General features: G+C 42.2%; 1 pseudogene; it reads left to right on the top strand.

Annotated features, from left to right (window-relative positions):
* The first annotated feature begins 3,069 nt into the window (after positions 1-3,069).
* Positions 3,070-7,623, top strand: LOC132397561 (protein FAM200C-like; annotated as a pseudogene).
* Positions 7,624-9,195: the final 1,572 nt, after the last annotated feature.

A 9,195-nucleotide genomic window follows, 5' to 3' on the forward strand; every position in this document is an offset into this window, starting at 1 on the left:
CAAAAAAAAAACATCAATTGAGCAGCAGTTCTTTGGGCAAAAATGCCTAATAGTCAAACTGGTTCAAGCTGATAGGAAGGCAGCAGTAACTCAATGCCCATTTGTTACAACTATAGAGTGCAGAGTAATATCTCTGAACACAGAACATGTCAAACGAAGTGACTGGGCTAGAAAAGCAAGGCCACACTGGGTTTCACTCCTGTACTGAATAAAGAGCCTATAGAATATATGTTTGAATGTAATTAAGTTGAGAATGAAGGTGTCATGACTAGTTATTAGGCAGATCACCCCAAATTTGATGGTTTAGTGGACAGAGAAGAAGGTTATCTAAGATGCAACAAGTTCTAGATCAACTGGGAAAGTGAGCAAACAAATTGCAGATGGGATTTAACTCAAACAAATGCATAGTGATGCATTTTGGGAAACTAAGTAAGGGCATGGCAAACACAGTTCAATGGCAGGCCTTGGGGAGTGTTTTATTTAATCTCTCTTGGTAGGACAATCCTCTCAGAGCTGTAATTAACCTGGCAAATTTCCTTGTTATGGTCTCCAAATATTACTGAACACAGTATTCCAGTTAAGTACTCACCAATATCCTGTATAATTGCAAAATAAAAACACCCAATTTCCTTATTACTCCCTCTGTGAACTTTGCTGCACTCCCACTGTTACTCATATTGTCTCCAACATAGAAATCAGGGATTTACATAAGCCTCCAGATGTTGTCTGACCATAGATTTATATAAACAAAGCAATCATAGGACGATAAGATAAAGGAGCAGAATTAGGACATTTGGCCCATTGAATCTGCTCCACCATTTGATCATGGCTGATCCATTTCCCTCAATCCCATCTTCTGTCTTCTCCCCATAACCTTTTATACCTTGATCTATCAACAATCTATCAACCTCTACGATAAATACACCCAATGACCTGATCTCCACAGCCACCTCTGTAGGGAATTTCACAGATTTTACCCTCTGGCTAAAGAAATCCCTTCTCATCTCTGTTCTAAATGAATGTCCTCTATTATGAGTTTGTTCCCTGTTCCTAGACTCCCCCACTCACACCCACTCTATCTATGCCTTGCAACATTTGATAGGTTTCAATGAGATCTGCCCTCATTCATCTGAATTCCAGTGGGTACAAACCTAGAGCCATCAAACACTCCACGTAGGAAAGGCCTTTCATTCCCAGAATCATTTTCACACTCAATGTTAGCACATCCATTTTTAGATAAGGGGTCCAAAACTGATCACAATACTCCAAGTGAGGCTTCATCAGTGTCTTGGAAAGCCTCAGCATTACATTCATGTTTTTTTAAATGTTCTAGTCCTCTTGAAATGAATGCTAACATTGTATTTGTGCCTTCCTCACCACCAACCCAACCTGCAAGTTAACCTTTAAGGAATTCTGCATGAGGGCTCCCAAGTCCATTTGCACCTTGGATGTTTGAATTTTCTCCCCGCTTAGAAAACAGACTATGCTTTTATTCCTTCTGCCAAAGTGCATGACCATACACTTACTGACACTGTATTCCATCTGTCACTTCTTTGCCCATTTTCCTAATCAGTCTGGGTCCTTCTTCATACGACTGGCTCCTCCACCTATCTTTGTATCATCTGCAAATTTGGCAAAAAATTTTGCGAAAAATTCCATCATCCAAATCATTGACACAGCGTAAAAAGGAGCAATTTATTTATTTTCCCTCTCTCCCCATTCTCCTGCCATCTCCCCATTACTTTTGACACCCTTACTAATCAAGAATCCATCAACCTCTGCTTTAAATATACTCAATGACTTGGCCTCCACAACTATCTGTGGCAAGGAATTCAGCAGATTCACCACCATCTAGCTAAAGACATTCCTCCTCATCTCTGTTCTGAAGGGATATTCTTCTATTCAGAGGCTTCACCCTCCAGTCCTAGACTTCCCCACTATAGGAAACATTCTTTCTGTCAAGAAATGTAGAGGAGCCTTGACCCAAACGCAGATTAGCAGAGACAATTTAGCAGCAAATGTTAACTTTAATGGCAAGGCAACTGATTGAGGGTGGCTGGTTCAATGGGTGAACAAGGACAGTGGATGAGAGCTGAGTTCAAATGGGCTACAGGTGATGAGTTAGAAACGAGTGGTACATGTCTCATATTAGCTGGATGGAGACTGGGAGGAGCCTGGCAGGAACACCACCCGCCCCCAGCTGACCCCGACACCTTAGGTGATCTGGAGGGGTCCAGTGGAACTTCTTGATAAGCAATGGATCCAAGAGGCAACTGGAGGGTACCTGAGATCTTCTCCATTTCATGCCCTCCCCAGCTGACCAGGTACTGCACCATCCACAATAATGTGAACCATCAACTGGCCAACTGTGTACCCTGCACCATCTTCCACCATCTGAGGTTCCGAAGGTGCCAGCTCAGGTGGATTGAGTGGTCTACGGTCAACAGGTTTGAGTCAGGGCACATGGAAGGTAGGTGTGATCCTGAGGGACAATAGCAGCTAGAGTACTGACTGGGTTGATGCAGCGGGTGATCTTGAAGTGATCAATTAACCTGGGCAAGAGCTTGCGTTAGTAGATGTGCTGGGGCAGATAACTGGGTGGACAGCCAGATACGGTTCCTAGGCCAGAGTAGTCTGGCTGGACCCTGATGGTGGTTATCCTGGCAGAAGGAGGCATGATTGACAACTAGGATGGCCCTTCCTTCCCTCTTCCAAGCATTAAGGCAGCATGAAACTAGAGCCCTGGCATATGGAACCTCCACCATTGACTCCTCTATGTTCAATAACAGGGTTTGGTAGACATAAAGTACTTCAAAAGGTGACTGAGGCAGAGGAACTGTGTAGATTGTGGGATAGCTTGGCTCAGAGCAGTTACTTCTTCCATGTGCAAGAATTAGAGGTGGTGAACTATTGCAAAAACTTCTACAATTGCTAGTTGGTTCTTTCCGATTGACTGTTTGGTGTGCGGATGATAACCAGGGGATAAAGTCAGTGAGGTGCAGAGGAGGGAACAGAAAGCTTTCCAGAATGTGCGAGGAATTGTGGGCTCTGTTCTGACACAATGTCCGGATGGAAGATGTGGAGGCGAACTACATGTTGGAGCACCAGGTCTGCTCCCTCAAAGATTGACTGAAGTTTGGTGATGGCAATGAAGTGAGCTGCTTTGGAGAATCAGTTCACCTGGTCAAGATCATCGTGGCCCCATCAAAAGGTGGCAAACCTGTGATGAAATCCATGGTGATGTGGGACCCAGGGCAACAGCACTAGTATCAATTGAGCTTCTTAGTTACACTCAGTTGACAAAATTGTGAAGATTCCATTGTCTGCATGCTCAGCATTATAATCCCAAAACACTCTGCTTCTAACTCTGTCACTGGAAGAGATTGCCAAGCAGACAAAGAAAAAGATTCAAGGATGTGCTCAGTAAAGAAATGCAGTATCCTCAAAAACTCTTGAGAACCCCTGGTATATGACTGGTCAAAATGGAGAAGGAGCATTTGGGGTGATATACAGATCTTGTGTGGAAGCACACAGAAGTACAGTATAAACAGTAGAAAGACTGAACTACCTCACAAGCTAATCACTCCCTTGCTCCATCAGCCATTATCTATTCCATCTAGATCTTGTTGTTCCGATCTTGGCTTCGTTAACAACCTCAGAATACAAAAAGTCAAGAGTAGATGTAAGACAAACTCAATCACAAGGGTTTGCTTAAGAAAATGAATTCTTCTTAATAACCATTGAGTTTTTACTACCTTACTTTCTAAAGTTGTTTCTTAATCTATCATAAGATGGCTTGACTCCTTGCTCTCCAAAGTTGAGGAATCTGGTATCATCCTAACAGGTGAATCCCTATGGGCTCCATCTTGGCCAGTGGATACCAGCCAGAGGGCATGTCAAAGGGCAGAGGATGAGAAGGGCTGCTCTTTGACCCCCTGGAGATAGGTGGCTAAGGTAATCAATCCCTCCAAACTTCTTCTGTTTGCCTCCTGTTTATGATTTATAGGATGTTGGAAACAAATGGATTAACTAAATAGACAGAGTTCAATGACTACAGACATGAGTTGTCAGATTGGAATGGCTGGATTTGTTCTCCCTGGAAGCAGAGCAGGCAGAGGGGATATCTGATAATGGTGTATAAAATTATAGGGGGATCAATAGGTCCGATAGTAAAAGTGTTTAAACGAGGCATTGTTGAGAGGTAGGGGGATTAGAGGCCAGATCTTCAAACGTATATTCCCTTTACCATGAGATGATAGAATAGGAGTTAGGGCATTACAGCATCAGTAATCAGGCTTCAATTCCACCTCTGTTTGTAAGAAGTTTGTAAGTTCCTCCGGTGACTTTATGGGTTTCCCCCGGCACTCTGCTTTCCTCCCACATTCCAAAGACTTGCGGATAAGTGGATCAATTGGTCATGTGGCTGTAATTGGATGGCTCGAGCTTGTTGGACCAGAAGGGCCTGTACCATGCAGTATCTCCGGATAAATAAATTAGTGAATTAGATTATTAACAGAAGGGATTCTGCAGATGTTGGAAATCTAGAGAAACGCACACAAAATGCTGGAGGAACTCAGCAAGTCAGGCAGCATCTATGAAGATGAAAATATAGTTGACATTTCAGGCTGAGAGTATTCATTGGAACTGGAATGGAAGAGAGAAGATGCCAGGATGAAAGGATGGGGGGGGGGGTGGAGGAGGACTAGCTAGAAGGTGATAGGAGCCAGTTGAGTGGGAAAGATATAGGGGCGGAGAAGGAAGGATCTGATAGGAGAGGAGAGTGGATTGTTAGAGAAAGGGAAGAAGGAGGGGTACCAACGGGAGGTGATAGGCAGTTGAGAGTAGGGGCGTGAGGACAGAGTGCAGAATAGAAGAAGAGGAAGGGGGAGGGGAAAAAACCAGAAAAATATTACCAGAAGGAGAAATTGATGGTCATGTCATCAGATTGGAGGCTACCAGATGGGACATGAGGTGTCGCTTCTCCACCCTGAGAGTGGCCTCATTGTGGCAAAAGAGCAGGCCATAGGTTGACATTTTCAAATGGGAATGGGGATAGGAATTAACATGCTTGGACACTGGGAAAAATCCACTTTTGGCAGATGGAGCAGAGGTGCTCGACAAAGCAGTCCACAGACTCCTCTTCTGCCATGATGAGGCAACCCTCAGGGTGGAGGAGCAACTCCTCATATTCTGCCTAGATTGCCTCCAACCTAATGGCATGATGATTGATTTCTCCTTCCAGTAATATTTTGTCTCTTATTTGTCTTTTCCCCTCTCTCTTCCCTCTTCTTCTATTCTATTCTTCTGGGTTTTTACCACTTGCCCTCACCTGCCTATCACCTCCCCCGGTGCCCCTCCTTCTCCCCTCTCTCCCATGGTCCACTCTCTTTTCCTTCTTCTACAGCCTTTTACCTTTCTGCCCCCTCTTACATTCTAGTTAGACCTCTGCCTTTTTATCCTGGTGTCTTCCCCCTTCCTTTCCAGTCCTGATGAAGTGCCTTGGCTTGATAAATCGATTGTTTATTCATTTTCATAGATGCAGCCTGACCTACTGAGTTCCTCCATCATTTTGTATTATAATAAATAAAACTAGAGGACATTGATATAGAGCAAAGGGTAAGAAATTTAGATGAGATGTGAGGGGAAGCTTTTTCACTTGGAGAGCAGAGAGTGCTTGGGTGCTTTGGTGAGAACACTGGAGAGAGGGGTGGACAGCACTTAAGAAATGGCTGGACCAGTGGTTCCCAAAGTACAAGATATTGTCCTCCCCACTTGGGTTTTGTGGGAATTTCTAACATGGCAATAAAGATAAAGGGGGCAGGGGAAACTCAGAAGCAAGGGGTGCAGTGGAGAGATTACAGGCTTAATCTTAAAAACGGATTACTTATTATAAGCATTTGACCTTCAGTGCCTCATAATTGATTACAATGATCACATAATCACCTCTTGCTAATCCACTGATCTCTTAGACTTTGTTTGAAGTGTGTTATAGTTGTTGAAAAGTGATGTGACACTTGTATTTGGCATATCATGAGAAATCTGTACTGAAGAAATCATGTTATTTCTAGATCCAGCCTGTGCATTATTGCCGTTCACTACTGTAATACAGTGTTAGCAAGTACAATACCCATTCTCTAATCACGCAGTGAGATAATTCCTGTCAATTAGGGTATTGTGTACAATGGGGTGAAGTTCAGAATCTGCCCTTTCAAGCTGATGACCTAATTGAGATATCGCTGCCTCAGTTAATGTACCTTCAGTCAGAGAGATAGGGTTTGCCTGAGTTATAATGATATCATGCCTTTCCTCTTTATTGATTGCAGCACTTGAGGTTGGACTTAAACAATAGGGAATTGACAGTAGTTGTTAATCCATAATGAAAATGGCAGAAGCCGGACAAAAAAAATGAAGTGCAGGCAGTATAGTGTGGAGTTCCTGAAATATAGATTTATACCAGCACAAGACAATCAACAGCAGCCAATGTTTCTCTTGTGTGAAAAGGTTTTTACAAAGGAGGGAATGAAACCAAGCAAGCTATTTGAAAATCTGAAGAGAATACACTCTGATAAAGCACAGAATAATGGGACTTTTTTTCAGTCACTTCATGGAAACTTTCAGAAATGAAAACACTTCAAAACATGTTTGCCAGCACTTCACAACAAAACCATGATCGTTTGCCTGCTTCATACAGCATTTCATTGTTCATTGCTAAATCTGATATTCCCAAACAATGGGAGAAATACTGATTCTGCCAACAGTAGGGAAGGTTCTGAAAACAGTTTTGCCAAAGTCACCAAGCCAAATGTCTAAAGTGATTCTGCTCAGTGACAGCTCTGTTTAAAGACAAATAGATGAGATGTCTGAGAATGTGGAAGACCGATTGTGCAACATACTGAGGACAACAGAATTCACTCTGCAGTTGGATGAGTCGGGCAACTTTGCCAGGCAAAAATCTTTGCTTGTTGGTTATGTTTGCATCATAAAAGATGAAAACAAGGTTCAAGAGTTGTTATTTGCAAGGGGACTAGAAACAGATATGAAAGAGAAGTCAATATTTCGGGATGTTGAGCAATTTTTCAAGGAGAAGGACATTTTGCACACAAACATTCTTGCTTGTACAACAGATGGGGCGCAAACAATGGTAGGATGCCACCGTAGGAATGTTATTCTCTCAAAAAATGCTCTATCTAACATACATACCATTCTCCAGGTAATTCACAAATAACACCTTGTCACAAAAAACCTAACTAAACAGCTGCACTAATCATTAAATAAGGTTATTACAGTGTTAAATAAAATCAAGTCCCATGCTATTAATTCTCAACTAGTTTAAGAGCTTTGTACCGAGCATGATGAAAAGCTTGAGTCCTTGCTGTTGCACACAGGAGTCAGGTGGCACCCAAAAGGGAACTGCCTGAAATGCTTTTCTGCCCATTTTGAAAATGTGATAAAATTCTTTGCAGGCTTCAACTCAACTGAATATTAGGCATGATGCTGCTTATTTGTCAGAATTATTTGCAAAGATTAATGAAGTCATTGTTTATTTGCAAGGAAATGGTGTGAATCTTATCAAAGATAAGTCAGAATTCTTTATAGCTTTTATGTAGAGTTTTTATGTTTTTATGGAGGTGATTTAATTAGTACTCAGGTTCCTGGGAAGGTATCCTGGGTTCAAAGTGAGATTGCATATTACAGCTAATCTTCCTTCACATCACTTTGAGGCTCAGTAATTTTATTGAGCCTCACACTGCTAGTGCAATGCAGTTTGTTTAATTGCACAACTCTGAATAGTATAGTGGTGTACTCATACAAATTTCATGGGGCGAGGGTTTAAAAATGATGCAAATTGCTTTTTCTCTTTCTCATTCTCTCTTTCTTTCCTTTTCTTCCTCCCCCACCCCTTTTCCCCCTCCCTCCCACACACCCTGTATAGATTACAGAGGTTTGGTTCTCTCAGGATTTACGTAAAAGTAAGAAAGAATAAATGACATTTCCTCTGAACTTAAGAACCAATGAAAACTTCCCTTCAAAACCCAAAGAGCAAATAAAAACAGAAAACACCAATGATGTTCAGGGCTTGAAGCATTAATTATTTCTTTCCTAATAGATGCTGTTTAACCTGCTGATTGGTTCCAGCATTTTGTGAACTTATGTCAGATTTCCAACGTTTGCAGACTTTTTTTGGGATCAGACTAAGCTTCTGTGTCTCTGTAATAGGTTACTAACACTTGAGACTGAGGGAAGAGCCCAGCACACAAGACTCAGCCGGTAGAAAAAGAAAAACAGAATCAAAATAATCCAAGCAGAAATGGTCAGTATCCCAGTGGAAAGAACAAGTTCCCTAAAGTTGCACATTTGGACGTTGAGGTTTGCAGGCTGCAATGTGCTCAGAAGGACGATAAGGGTGCACTGGGCCTTGTTGTAGTAGCTCAGAGGGCCACAGGCAGAAAAGTCAAAGAGGGTAGGATCAGAATCAGGTTTATTACCATGGATATATGCCATGAAATTTGTTGTTCTATAGTTGGAGTACAAGGACATAAAAGCTCATAAATTACAAAAATAGTTAACAGAGCAAAAGAAATAGCCTTAATGGGCTTATGGGCCGTTTAGAAGTCTGATGACAGAGTGGAAGAAGGTATTCCTAAATTGATGAGGGTGCATCTTTAGGCTCCTGTAGCTCCTTCACTATTAGTTCCAATATTGTTTCTTGATTATGTTGAGGCCACAGGTTGATGTCAAATGTAAGTGAAGCCCACCTTACTAAGAGTCTGTTATTTGGCCCTTACAGTTAAAATCCTGAGGGAAACTGACAGGGTTTATTGGGAAACATGTTTGCTGTTTTGTAGGAGAATCACATGGCTTTGGGATGTGCGAGGACCCTAGAGCAGGAGGAAACGCTTATGGTCACAGAGAGAATTCACAGACTCCAACAGGGAGCACCCAAGCTCAGGGTGAAACTTCGGTTACTGAAATCTGGGGCTGTCTCTCTGTTAGGGTCTTGATTTTTAATAAGAGTTTGAGGCCTAGAGTGGGAGCAGAATAATGTTAGTGAAATGAATCCAGATACCTGTATAAAGGACTTTGGTTCTTGCCTGGATTGGATAATCTAGAATTGTTGACAGACTGGGAAAGTTGCTGGTGATCTGACAGAGGTAAATACAATGGTGAAGGATGAAGACATAACAGAGAGAGGGA

The sequence above is a fragment of the Hypanus sabinus genome, chromosome 7, assembly GCF_030144855.1.
Source record: "Hypanus sabinus isolate sHypSab1 chromosome 7, sHypSab1.hap1, whole genome shotgun sequence".
Lineage (NCBI taxonomy): Eukaryota > Metazoa > Chordata > Chondrichthyes > Myliobatiformes > Dasyatidae > Hypanus > Hypanus sabinus.